Source organism: Aotus nancymaae, unplaced genomic scaffold, assembly GCF_030222135.1.
Source record: "Aotus nancymaae isolate 86718 unplaced genomic scaffold, 86718_ANA_hifiasm-v0.15.2.pri h1tg000062l, whole genome shotgun sequence".
NCBI classification, from domain to species: Eukaryota; Metazoa; Chordata; class Mammalia; order Primates; family Aotidae; genus Aotus; species Aotus nancymaae.
In genome coordinates, this window is record NW_026988476.1 from 25,323,241 (window position 1) to 25,336,311 (window position 13,071).

General features: G+C 41.1%; 1 protein-coding gene across 3 annotated transcripts in view; it reads left to right on the forward strand.

Moving 5' to 3' along the window:
- The window catches only part of FBXO34 (F-box protein 34), an 85,730-nt gene that overhangs the window by 43,412 nt on the left and 29,247 nt on the right, over nt 1-13,071 (forward strand). The window lies entirely within an intron of this gene.

The window sequence follows — 13,071 nt, forward strand, 5'->3', positions numbered from 1 at the left end:
GAGCCGGTTCATACTAGCTTATTGGAGCCAAGTGTTAAATTTTCAGAAATTTTGCAAGCCAGTTGTTAAATATAATAATTATTTAAAATTATACAAATTTATAGTTAAGTTACATAAAACAACAAGATAAATACAAAAATTAGCCAGATGAGGTGATGCATGCTTGTAGTCCTAGCTACTTGAGAGGCCGAGGTGGCAGAAACCCTTGAGCCCAGGAAGGCAGAGGTTGCAGTGAGCCGAGATTGTGTCACTGCATTCCAGCCTGGGTGACAGAGTGAGACTCTGTCTCAAAAAAAAAAAAAAAAAAAAAAAGTGAACGTAATAAATACTAAAAACTCATCAGCTTCTAATTATTTTGTTACATTGTGTTCTTATGGATGATCTCAAGGTTATTCACTCCTGTTCTGTCTGTATGGTGAACTACTGTATGGTAATATGCTACTGCGCATCTCTTCTGAACGGTGTTCACTGACATCCTTTGGTAGCTTGAAGCTGCCATGGTAAGATATTTTTACCACAGAATCAGCAAATACTACAAATAACTGCCCTCATTCTCCCCATTCTCCCCAGCTGGTAAACATTTACCAACCCACCATGGGCTGGGATCTGGCATGGACATGTTCACTTAAACTGCCCCACCTTACATGGTGATCCCTAGTCCAGATAATCCTCTGTTTTAACCCTATGTGGAGATCATCTTTAGCCTTTTGCAAAAGTGGGCATATTCCTGACTGCCAGTAAGAAAAGGAATATGGGAATTGGATTACATTTCAGAAAAATTTTCTGTTAATTCTTCCCATATTATCTTCTATTTCTAATTAAGGAACTTTTTGTAGGAGAATGTTCCCTGATGTTTACCTTAGGGTTTGGTGTTTTGGGGTATATCTGAGTCCTTTAGCTCTTACTCATTTATTTTTCAGCTTTTAAAATTTATGGCTATAATCTCCATTTCTCCTTGACCATATGAGTTTGTCTTTAAATTTCCCTTGGTCTTTGGGGAAGGATCAACAAAGAGCTATGTGTTTAGTCTACCATCCTTACCCAGAAGTCTGGGACATAATTCTTGATTTGAAAAAAAAATAGCTAAATAAGCCAGACACGGTGGCTCACACCTGTAATCCCAACACTTTGGGAGGCAGAGGCGGGCAGATCACCTGAAGTCGGGAGTTTGAAACAGCCTGACCAACATGGAGAAACCTCGTCTCTGCTAAAAATGCAAAATTAGTCAGGCTTGGTGGCGCATGCCTATATTCCGAGCTGCCCCAGAGGCTGAGGCAGAAGAATGGCTTGAACCCCGAAGGTGGAGGTTGTGGTGAGCCTAGATTGCGCCATGGCACTCCAGCCTGAGCAACAAGAGCGAAACTCCCTCTCAAAAAAAAAAAAAAACAAAAGGTAAATAACCTCAACAGTTCAAGTTCTAAATAGCATAACCAATCCCCTGTTGATTTGAAGTCATATATATGTCCAGTCAGTAAAATTTTTTTTACTGATTTTGGAATATTTTTTATTTCTGTAAAGAAAGAAGTAACCATCTATATGTAATTGTTCAACCACATGACCTATATTTGTTTTGTTTTGTTTTAATTTATTTTTTTATTGCATTTTAGATTTTGGGGTACATGTGAAGAACATGCAAGATTGTTGCCTATGCAACAGCCTTGTTCCCTTGCTGGTGAGGAGTTGTGATCCCTTGGAGGAGGAGAGGCATTCTGGTTTTGGGTGTTTTCATCTTTTTTGTGCTGGTTTCTTCCCATCTTTGTGGATTTATTTACCTGTGGTCTTTGTAGTTGTTGACTTTCTCTGAGTGGACGTCCAGTTTGTTGATGATGAAGTTATTTCTTTCTGTTTCTTAGTTTTCCTTCTAATAGTCAGGCCCCTCTGCTGTAGGACTGCTGGAGGTCCACTCCAGGCCCTGCTTACCTGGGAATCACCTGCAGTGGCTGCAGAACACTGAGGGTTGCTGCCAGTTTCTTCTTCTGCTATCTTTGTCCCAGAATGATACTTGCCAGATGTCAGTCTGAGCTCTCGTTTATGAAGTAACTCTTTGGATATACGGGAATCAGGGAGCTGCTTGTGGAGACTGTCCTTTATAGGAGCTCAAGTGCTGAGCTGTGAGCTCTGTTGTTCCATTCAGAGCTTCTAGGCAGGTACGTTTAAGTCTGCTGCAGCAGAACTCATAAACGCCTTTTTTTTTTTCCCATGGTGCTCTGTCCCAGGAAGGTAGGGCTTTATAAGTTTCTGTCACACTGCTGCCTTTTTTCAGGGCTGCCCTGCCCAGCGAGGAGGCAGCCTAGTCACTGTCTGCCTGCAGAGGCTTTGCTGAGCTGCTGTGGGCTCCACCCAGCTGCCGTGTGAACTTCCCTGCAGTCCTGTTTATAGGGGTATAGTTAGAACCTCCTCAGCAATGGTGGCCCATGTCTGTAATGGTAGACTCTATCTGTAATGGCAGACTGCCTCAGCAATGGTGGGCTGCCTCAGCAATGGCGGACTACCTCAGTAGTGGTGGACTGCCTCGGTAATGGCGGACACCCCTCCCCCACAGAGCTGGACCGTCCTGGGTTTCAGTTGTGCTTGCTGTGAACCTCTCAATCCAGAGTGTTTTGGATTGCTGTTTTTTGTGGGGGTGGAACCAGCCGAGCCTGATCACCTGGCTCCCTGCCTCAGACCCCCCTTTTTTTTTTTTTCCAGTTGAATGGGTGCCTCTCTCTCCCAGACTTTCCATCTCCAGTTGAAAAGGCGCCCGGATTTGTGTGAGATTTTGTGCAGAGACCCGCTGTGCCAGCTGAAACAGCCTCACTGGGGGCTCGCGGTGCTTTTTCGCCTGGGAATCTCCTGGCCTTGCTCCCTGTTTCAGTCCCCTTTTTTGAGTTGAACAGGCAACTCTGTCTCCCAGGTGTTCCATTCGCTTGTTGAAAAGGTGCCCGGATCTGTGTGATTTTCCGAGCAGCGACCCACTGCGCCCACTGAAACAGCTGTCCTGGAGATTCGTGGCGCTTTTTCGCCCGGGAATCTCCTGGCCTGGTTCCCTGTTTCAGTCCCCTTTTTATCAGTTGAACGGGCGACTCTGTCTCCCAGGTGTTCCAGTTGCCTGTTGAAAAGGCACCGGGATCTGTGTGATTTCCCGTGCGGTGACCCACTGCACCAGCTGAAACAGCCACGCTGGAGATTCGTGGCACTTTTTTGCCTGGGAATCTCCTGGCCTGGCTCCTTGTTTCAGTCCCCTTTTTATCAGTTGAACGGGCAACTCTGTCTCCCAGGTACTCCAGTTGCCAGCTAAAATGGCACCCGGACCCACGTATGTTTGTAGAGACCCGCCACGCTGGCCAAAACAGCTGTGCTGGTGACTCATGGGGAGATCCCACCTGGGAATCTCCTGGTTTGTGGGCAATAAAAATCTGTCTGGAAATGCGGTGTCCACTCACCCTCCGTGCTCTCACTGTGAGCTGTAATCTAGAGCTGCTCCTAATCGGCCATCTTCTGTTTTTCTTTTTAGAGACAGGGTTTTGTTATGTTACCCAAGCCTGGTCTCAAACTCCTGGCCTCAGGTGATCCTCTTGCCTTGGTCTCACAGAATTTTGGGAATACAAGGGTGACTCATTGTACTGGGCTTTATCAGTTTTTTATATGGTTGTGTGAGGAGATTAGAAGACACACAAAACAGTTCCAGGTCACATTGTTTGCTCTTGAGAATTGAAACAATCAGTACTCCATTGTCTCTAATTCTCTAGCAGTTCCAGTTATTCATCAGTGGCTAGTTTTGGTGACCTGGTCATCTTACCCACTCCCAAGTCGGCATTTATTGCTTTGTCAATCAAGACTGGAAGATTTGTCTCCATGAGATTTGATGTTACTGAGTTGGTTAGACTCTCATGGTGCTAATTTCACAGTAGGTCATCTCATAGTCCACTAAGTTCTCCTTTGTCTGTTTGTTGATGGTTACCTTTAAGGCCAGTGTAGAAGGGTCATAGGATATAAGGTGGCAGTTTAAGTAGAAAAATGTTCCCATTATTCCAATGGATTTAGAAGGGGAATGTGGGCCTGTTAGGCACTTAAGAAACTCATGGATTCTTCTATTGAGGAATGCACATGTTTACACTTTTTTTAAAAGAAGATTTTTGTGGTTCTAGACAGTGACAGCTATATCTAAAAGAAATAAATACCTGGTCAAGTGTCTTTTGACAGTGTACCTGTGATACAGTGTACATGTGATAGATTTTTAGGTGAACTTTCTCTTTCAAAGTTGTGAAATGGTAATTATTTTTTAAAATCTGGTATATACAAATATCCAGGTGCCAAATTTTATTAAGCATTTATACAGAAAGGACTTCTTGCAACAGCTTTTTATTGTTCTTCTTTCCATTCTGTCCTTTCCTCACAATCATTTGTATTTTAGTTGTTTTCAGTTTATATGATGACTCTGTATGGGGTAATGGCTGTTTTGTTTTTAATCCTTTGTAATTTTTGGTGATAACCCTGGGAAGAAATGTTTCTCTTTCCCTGGATGAGTGGCAGGAGAATTAGTCCAGGTTTTTTCATATGATTGTGTGCACAGGATGAACATTCTATATAGTGTGTGAAAGGGTTTTTTTCCCTGAACTTTCATAGGAAACTTTTAAGAGTACAACTGTTAAATCACCTTGAAAGGCATATTTAACAAAACACCTTAAGTGAAAAAAAAAGTATGAAATTGGACTGTCTCAGGTTATCCAGGTCCTGTAACTGCTATGCTTGCCATAATCTTTTCTCAAAACAGACCTGCACCTACCTTGGCATTGCCTGAAGCATGCCTTGGAAAGAGGAAATCTACCAGCAAGGAGGGACCTCCTTGGCATGGTTTGGGGAGAATTATGATAGGTTTAGGATAAGCTTGCTCAGGCAGTTGACTTTGTCAAGGTAAATAGTGTTTGTGTGCTTGACCAGCAGCCTCAGACAAGCTCCTTTCTTTAGCCTAGATGGGAAAGTGGTTAGCTAGCTGCCCAAAGCTAGATGGTAGAGTGAATTTTTTGCCACTTACCAGCAGACTCTTTTTTCTTGTCTCTTTGCTAATACTGGGTGCTTTTAATAAAATAAGTTTTAAGGTGAGATAGTTGAATAATTTTAATGTATAGTCATAGTCTTTATTAAAACTTTTGTTAAATCTGGGGTACTGTTGAGATAGCAGATGGCTGTTATAAAATGGGAACATGTCAGCTGTAAAAAGAAACCAATGTGGATTAAATCATAATTAAAAATATCTCATTCGGCCGGGCGCAGTGACTCACGCCTGTAATCCCAGCACTTTGGGAAGCCAAGGTGGGCGGATCACGAGGGCAAGCCAACATGGTGAAACCCCATCTCTACTAAAAAATACAAAAAATTAGCTGGGCATGGTGGCGTGCGCCTGTAGTTCCAGCTGCTCGGGAAGCTGAGGCAGGAGAATCACTTGAACCTGGGAGGTGGAGGTTGCAGTTAGCCGAGATCGCTCCAGTGCACTCCAGCCTGGCGCCTGGTGACAGAGTGAGACTCTGTCTCACACACACAAAAAAAACTCTCACTCACTAAAATATTTTTCCTTGGGATTAAATATTAATGTTGTGATAGTTTTCTTTTTATTCATTTTTTGAGAAAACCAAAAAATAAACAGTGGACAAGGAGAAAATGACCTTTGAAATTCCTTCATTCAGAGATTTTTAGGGCTTGGACTTTGCAAAGTCAAAGAATTTTTTTAAAAAGTTACTTGTAAGGGCAAAGCTGATATGGGCTTTTTGTTTTTTTTATTCAGCAAGTTGTCAAAAAAAAGATTATACTTACCAGGAATACTTGGCCATCTTGTAATATAAGGAATATCAGAAGAATATTGTCCACAAATACCTTAAAATGGCAAGTGCTTTCCACATCCCCCACCCCCCACCCCCAAAGAACAGATGCCTTCTATTCCCTGGCTCCCTTGCACTGTTGCCCAAAGTAGTTATATATGACCTTTTACTGAGACAACTTGCAGTGTGTGTTTGTTTCCTTTCCTTTCTTTTCTTTCTTTCTTTTGCCAGTCTTTTCTTTCTTTTGACGGGGTCTCACTGTTGCCCAGGCTGGAGTGATCTCAGCTCACTGCAGCCTCCACCTTCTGGGTTTCAGTGATCCTCCCACCTCAGCCTTTCGAGGAGCTAAGATTACAGGCACGTGCCACCACCCCTGGCTAAGTTTTGTATTTTTTGTTGAGATGGGATTTCACCATGCTGGCCAGGCTGGTTTCAAACTGCTGACATCAAATGATCTGCCCACCTCAGCCTCCCAAAGTGTTGGAATTACAAATGTGAGCCACTGCACCCGGCTAGCTTGCAGTGTTTCTAACTGGTCCTAGTGCTTAGCTCAGTAGACAACTGTTCATTCAACAAATGATGAAAACCAAGGGACAGCCAAGTTTTCATCATTTGTTGAATGAAGAAAATGAATCAATACTTGTTTTCATACTCGTGTCTCATATCCATTCTCTGTAATGCTGCTGCAGGGATCTGTCAAAAATACTCATCTGGAGTGACTCTCAGATGCCTACAGTTTTGCCTTTCAGACTTTTTCCTATCCAAAATTGTTTTTGAAATTATAAAATTTAACATATATTTGTGATCAGAAATTCAAACCACATTGAAATTGATGCAAAAAAATTCTGATTTCCTTCCCAAATATCCAGTTTGCCAGTTATTATATAATACATCTTTCTGTGTATTTGCAAACTACATATAGTCTTTTCAGGTTTACAACGATAGTATTGTGCTAAAATATGGTCTCTCCCCTCCCCCAGCATTGGCTTCAGTAAATGATTTAATATCATGGAAAATTTTTAAAAACAATTTATATATTTTTAATGAGATGAGGTCTCACTCTGTTGCCTAGGATGGTCTGAAATTCCTGGGCTCAAGTGATCCTCTCACCTGGGGCTCCCAAAATGCTGACACTATAGGCATGAGTCATCACGCCTGGCCAGTGTCAAGGAAATTAATCTTTTATGCATATTGCAAATATTTTTGTCCCATTCTTTTGCTTGCGTTTTAACCTTATGGTGTCTTTTTTCCAAAAAAAAAGTTTAACATTTGTGTTTAGATATGTTAATAGTTTGTCTTTAGGAAGGAGGAGTTACTCAATTAAGATTATAAAGCATTCTCCCATATTTGACAATATTGAATTTTACATTTTGCTCAATCTTTTTAATTAAAAATCTTTTAATTAAAATTTTTGTTTTGTATATACAGGGTCTCATTTGTGTTCTCGAAGCTAGTCTCAAGCTTCTGGCCTCAATTGATCTTCCCTTTTTGGCCTCCCACAGTACTGGGATTATAGGCATGAGGCATCCCCTACCATGGCCCCCCCTTTAAAATTTTTGTTTATGATGTTTTTTATCATTTCACTCAGAGATCCAGTTTTTTCAATTTATTCAAACATCTTGCATTTCCCATTTACTTGGTCTCTCCTTAATCATTTAGGGTGCAGTTTATTGAACCACTTATTTCCGCACTACTGCCTTACTATCTTGATTACTGTAGCCCATTTTGGGAGTTAACATTTTTCCCACTGCTGATCTTACTGACCTATTTAAAAATTTAGATATTAATCACATAGCACAAAATTCACCCTTTCAAAGTGTACAGTTCACTGCTGTTTAGTGTGTTCACAAAGTTGTGCAGTTATCACCACTGTAGAACATTTTCATCACCCCTAGAAAAACTCCATACCCATTAGCAGTTACCCTCATTCTCTCCTCCCCTCAGTGGTTGCCCTAGGCAATCACTGTTCTACTTTCTGTCTTTAGAGTTGCCTCTTCTATGGACATTTCATACAAACGGATCATGTGCTATATACCTTTTGTGTCTGGCTTCTTTCACTTAGCATAAAGTTTATCCATGTTGTAGTGGGTATCAATACTTAATTCCTTTTGATGGCTGAATTAATATTCCATTGTATGCTGTGCTACAGTTTGTTTACCTATTTATCTGTTGGTAGACAGAAGGGTTGTTACTACCTTTTAGCTATTCTGAATTGTACTGCTATAAACATTTGTGTACAATTAGTTGTTTGAGATCTTTTGGGTATATACCTAGCAGTGGAATTGCTGGGTCATGTGGTAATTCTTTTTTTTCTTAATGTTGATCTTTTATTTGTTAAGTTTATTGAGGTTACTGTTAGATTAGACTAAATAATTTTTAATTTGTTGGTTTAACTTGAAAGCTCCAGATAACGTGTAGTTTGCAAGTAATGATAGATTTTTCCAGTAATATGATAGCTGGCATCTTTATTTCTGGCTGTATATGGGACTGTTTTTAATATTTTGCTATTGTATGTATGCTGTTTTCTGTAAGTTTCTGGTGGATACCTTTTATTAAGGTAAAAGAAGGTTTCCTCTATCCCTAGTTTGCTAAAAATTTTTATCAGAAATAAGCACTGTCTTAATCTGTTCGGGCTGCTATTATAGAATACCATACACTGGTGGCTTATGGAGGCTGAGAAGTCTCAGATCATGGGAGCAGGTGATTCAGAGTCCAGTGAGGCCTGCTTCCTGGCACTTAGATGATCATCTCACAAAGGATCAGTGAGCTCTCTGGGTCTCATAAGGGCACTAATCCTATTCACAAGGGCTCCATCCTTATGACCCAGTCACCTCCAAGAGGCCTCACTTCCTAGTACCTTCACATTGTGGATTAAGTTTCAACATACGAATTGTGACCAGGGGGAATGAGCATTTAGTCTGTTAATAGTGCTAAACATTATTATTTCCCTTTTAGAATTTGTTGAGAATACAGCTTCTTTAATCTGTCATAATTTAGCAACATTGGGCTTGTACAGTACTATTTGCCTTAGTTGGTTCCTAGTTACTATAGTGGATTTTTCCTCCTAACCATACTGTTGCTTAGGAACCTTCTAGACTTATGAATATTTTAATGTCTTTGTGTATTTATGAACAATCTGAAAACCTCTGTTTTGAAACATCTGCAGTGCTGAGTCATGATGGTGTAGAGCTGTACATGTTAGAATACAGCCTAACATGTTTATTTTCTTTGGTCTTCTTCCCTTCTCTTTTCTTATAAACCAAACTTTTTTTTTTTTAGATGGAGTTTCGCCCTTGCCCAGGCTGGAGTGCAATGGTGCGATCTCAGGTCACCGCAGCCTCGGCCTCCTGGGTTCATGCAATTCTCCTGCCTCAGCCTTCCGAGTAGCTAGGGTTACAGACGTGCGCCACCATGCCTAGCTAATTTTGTATTTTTAGTAGAGATGGGGTTTCTCATTGTTAGTCAGGCTGGTCTCAAACTTCTGACCTCAGATAATCCGCCCGCCTTCGCCTCCCAAAATGCTGGGTTTACAGGCGTGAGCCACAGTGTCCGGCCTTAACTAAACAATTTAAAATCTTGTTATTCAGAATCAAAAAACACATTCCTTTACATGTTATTTAAATATACTATATAATTGGTTCTGTAGCTCCTTCCACCTCATTTCTGATTAAAAAAAAAAAAAAAACCATTTTAATGCTTAAATTTTCAGCAAAGTGGCAAATTATCCCCATTCATGAGATGCTTATTACCATGGTAACAAGGAGCCAACTCATTCTTTAAGTGGGGCAGGATTCTGGTCCATTGTTTTCAGGATATAAAACAATCCAAGTATCTTTTTAGTACATTTGACAGCATGGCCTGTACAAGGTGTGTCTAAACGTCCTTAGCATACACAAAGCACAGCTGAGATAGTCTTCAGAGGAAGTAAAATCCCCTGAGTTGAGGTTTTCTATCACATTAGGAAGCTCTGAAACAAATGCAGACTTACTTTATTTATGAGGATAATCACTTAATTTCCTATTAAGGTCCGTTACTCTCCCTCTGTCTCCTCCCCCTTCTCCCCTTTCACATTGAAGACAGCTAGTAGAGAAGATATGGGGGACTAGATAGTTAAATGAGACAGAAGTAAAATGTGTTTTTTTTAAGACTTGGGCCAAGTTGCCTAGTGAGGGCTACAGGTAATCTTTGGTCAAGATACATTGTGTTAGATTTTGAAGTGCCTTTTCTTAGGTCTTGCTGTGGGACAAGGTTGTTTGGGGCCTACATCTTAGAAATTTTCCTTAGCAGTTGTGTTTGATGGAGGAGCAAGTTTGGTGAGGAGAAAAAAATAATAGATCAAGATTTGAGAGTTGCTGTCTAAAAATGATTTTTAGAGAGTATAAGAAATAAAAGTAAATTTCCCAGTAGCTTGTAATAGAGGGCAATCTAGTTTCTTAGCTTATGAATAGAATTTAAGAGTCTAGGAAAATCAAAGTATAATTTCTTTTGGATTAGTCAAATCTCTTGTTTATGGATATGATCAAAAAGAGCATTACATTTTATTATTAGAAAGAGAGAGTTTCAAATGGAGGATAGAAAATCTCCCAATAATATGAACTTTAGGGATGTTTTGATGTTAATTAGGACAAAACAGTTGGTATAATTTTACTTCCTAAAATGGCTGGTATAATTTTTATTCTGTATTTGAGTGTCTATAACATATTATTTTGGGACTGTTAAATATGGCAGTGAACAAAACTAAGTCTGTCCTCTTAGAACAGATGATCTAGTGGAGAGAGATGCACCATGGACACATGTCAGAAAGGAGGACAAAAGTGCTGCACAGAATATATAGCAAGGAGAAAGGGGAATAGGGAGTGTGGGGAACGGTACTATATGAGGACAGTCAAGGAGTACCTCTCTAAGATGATATTGAGGAAAAACCTGCAGGATGCAAAAGAGTGACACGGGTAAATATCTGGGGGAAGGAGCAGAGGGAACGACAACATGTAAAGGCTATGATGTGGGATTGTACTTAGTGTGTTCCAGAAGGAGCAAGATAACTCATCTTGTTGGAGCAAAGGGGTAAGAGATAAGTAGAACATGAGAAAAAGAGGGGGCATCTTAGAAACCATTGAACGGTGTGGTACAGAAAATGAGATGATGGAACTTCCCCTTTTATAGGATCATTCTAGCTACCGAGTTTGAAAGTAGAAGCAAAATGCAGGTGAGAAATGGTGGTGGCTTAGAACAGGGTAGTAGCAGTGGAGGTGGTGAGCAGTAGTTGTATTCTGAATATAATTTGAAGGTAGAGCCAACAGGATTTGCCTCTTGGTTTGTGAGAGAAAAATGGAATCATTTTCCAATAGCATTAGCTATTGGGGAAAAAAGTGTTGCTGTTTACTAACATAGTGAAGACTTTGGAGAGAAGTGGTAGAAAATGCACAGGGAATCAGGATTTTTATTTTGGACATGTTGAGTTTAAGGTGCTTGATATCCAAGTGGAAATTTCGAATAGACAGTAGCCCCTCTTATCCTTGGAGGATATATTCCAAGGCTTCCCATGGATGCCTGAAACCTCGGGTAGTGCCAAACCCTATATATATAATGCACGAATTCTTTTTTATTCACAATTTTATGGACAGAAGATTCATCCTTACCGCAGATCTTAGCAACCTCATCATATGATTTTCTTTATTATTGGTTTTTTTTTTTGATACAGAGTCCCACTCCATCACCCAGGCTGGAGTGTGGTGGCGCTCTCAGCTCACTGCAACCTCTGCCTCCCGGGTTCAAGCGGTTCTCCTGCCTCAGCCTGGAGTCTTGCTCTGTCACCCAGGCTGGAGTGCAGTGGCGTGAGCTCACTGCATTCTCCGCCTCCTAGGTTAAGCAATTCTCCTGCCTTAGCCTCCTGAGTAGCTGGGATTACAGGTGCGTGCCACCATGCCTAGCTAATTTTTGTATTTTTAGTAGAGGCAGGGTTTCATCATGTTTTGGCCAGGCTAGTCTTGAACTCGTGATCTCAGGTGATCTGCCCGCCTCGACCTTCCAGAGTTCTGGATTACAGACTTAATTTTTTTGTATTTTTAGTAGAGACAAGGTTTTTGCCATGTTGGCTGGTCTCGAACTCCCGACCTCAAGTGATCTCCCTTCCCCAGCCTCTCAAAGTGCTGGGATTAAGGCGGGAGCCACGGCACCTTGCCGATGTTTTTTGTTTATTAAGTCAAGAACTTTGATTTTTCACTTGAAGGAGACACTGTAAGGCTTCTCTTTGGCATATGTGAATTGCCAGCATCGCTACTCTTGCACTTTAGGACCATTATTAAGTAAAATAAGGGTTGCCTGACCACAAGCACTGAAACAATAGAGCTAATCCCTAGAGAGGCTACTGAGTGACTAACACATTGGGGAGCCTAGACAGCGTGGATGCCCTGGACAAAGGGATGATTCTCATCCTGTGTGGGATTGAGCAGAGATTTCATCACACTTCTCCAAGTAGTGTGCAATTTAGAACTTAATTGTTTCTGGAATTTTCCATTTACTATTTTTGGACCACGGTTGACGTTGGGTAACCAAAACCACGGGCAAGGAGGGACTACTGTATACACACTTGTAGTCCTGGAGAGAAGTTTGGGTTAGCCACTTGGAGAAACGCATAGGTAACATTTAGAGCCATGAGATCCAGTCCAGTTGGTGTATTCATTCCCAAGCTGTTTGAGGTTCCCTGGGGGCATTGCAGTGAACTCAAAAGATATTTTAAAATTTCCAGGAAAACAGTGTAATAGTATAACAGTATAATAGGATGTGTGCTTGATATCCGTGTTTTCAAAATGAAGTTTAAGATGTAAGCATGTGTGCATTTTGTATTCCATGGGGCTGGGTTCAACTGTATGCCTTTGTATATGTGTACCTAGTATTCCTCACAGAAGTTATAGTACGTTAGCAAACAGTTCCCATTTTACTCAAATTGTTCCTCCAGAGTATCAATCAGTCCTATTATAGAAAGATTTAGAACAGTCAAGGTAACTATTTCAGACTTTGAATATGAACACTTACGGGAAGGAAGTTAAAAATCTATTCGGTTGGGCCGGGCGCGGTGGCTCAAGCCTGTAATCCCAGCACTTTGGGAGGCCAAGGCGGGTGGATCACGAGGTCAAGAGATCAAAACCATCCTGGTCAACACGGTGAAACCCCGTCTCTACTAATACAAAAAAAAATTAGCTGGGCATGGTGGCGCGTGCCTGTAATCCCAGCTACTCAGGAGGCTGAGGCAGGAGAATTGCCTGAACCCAGGAGG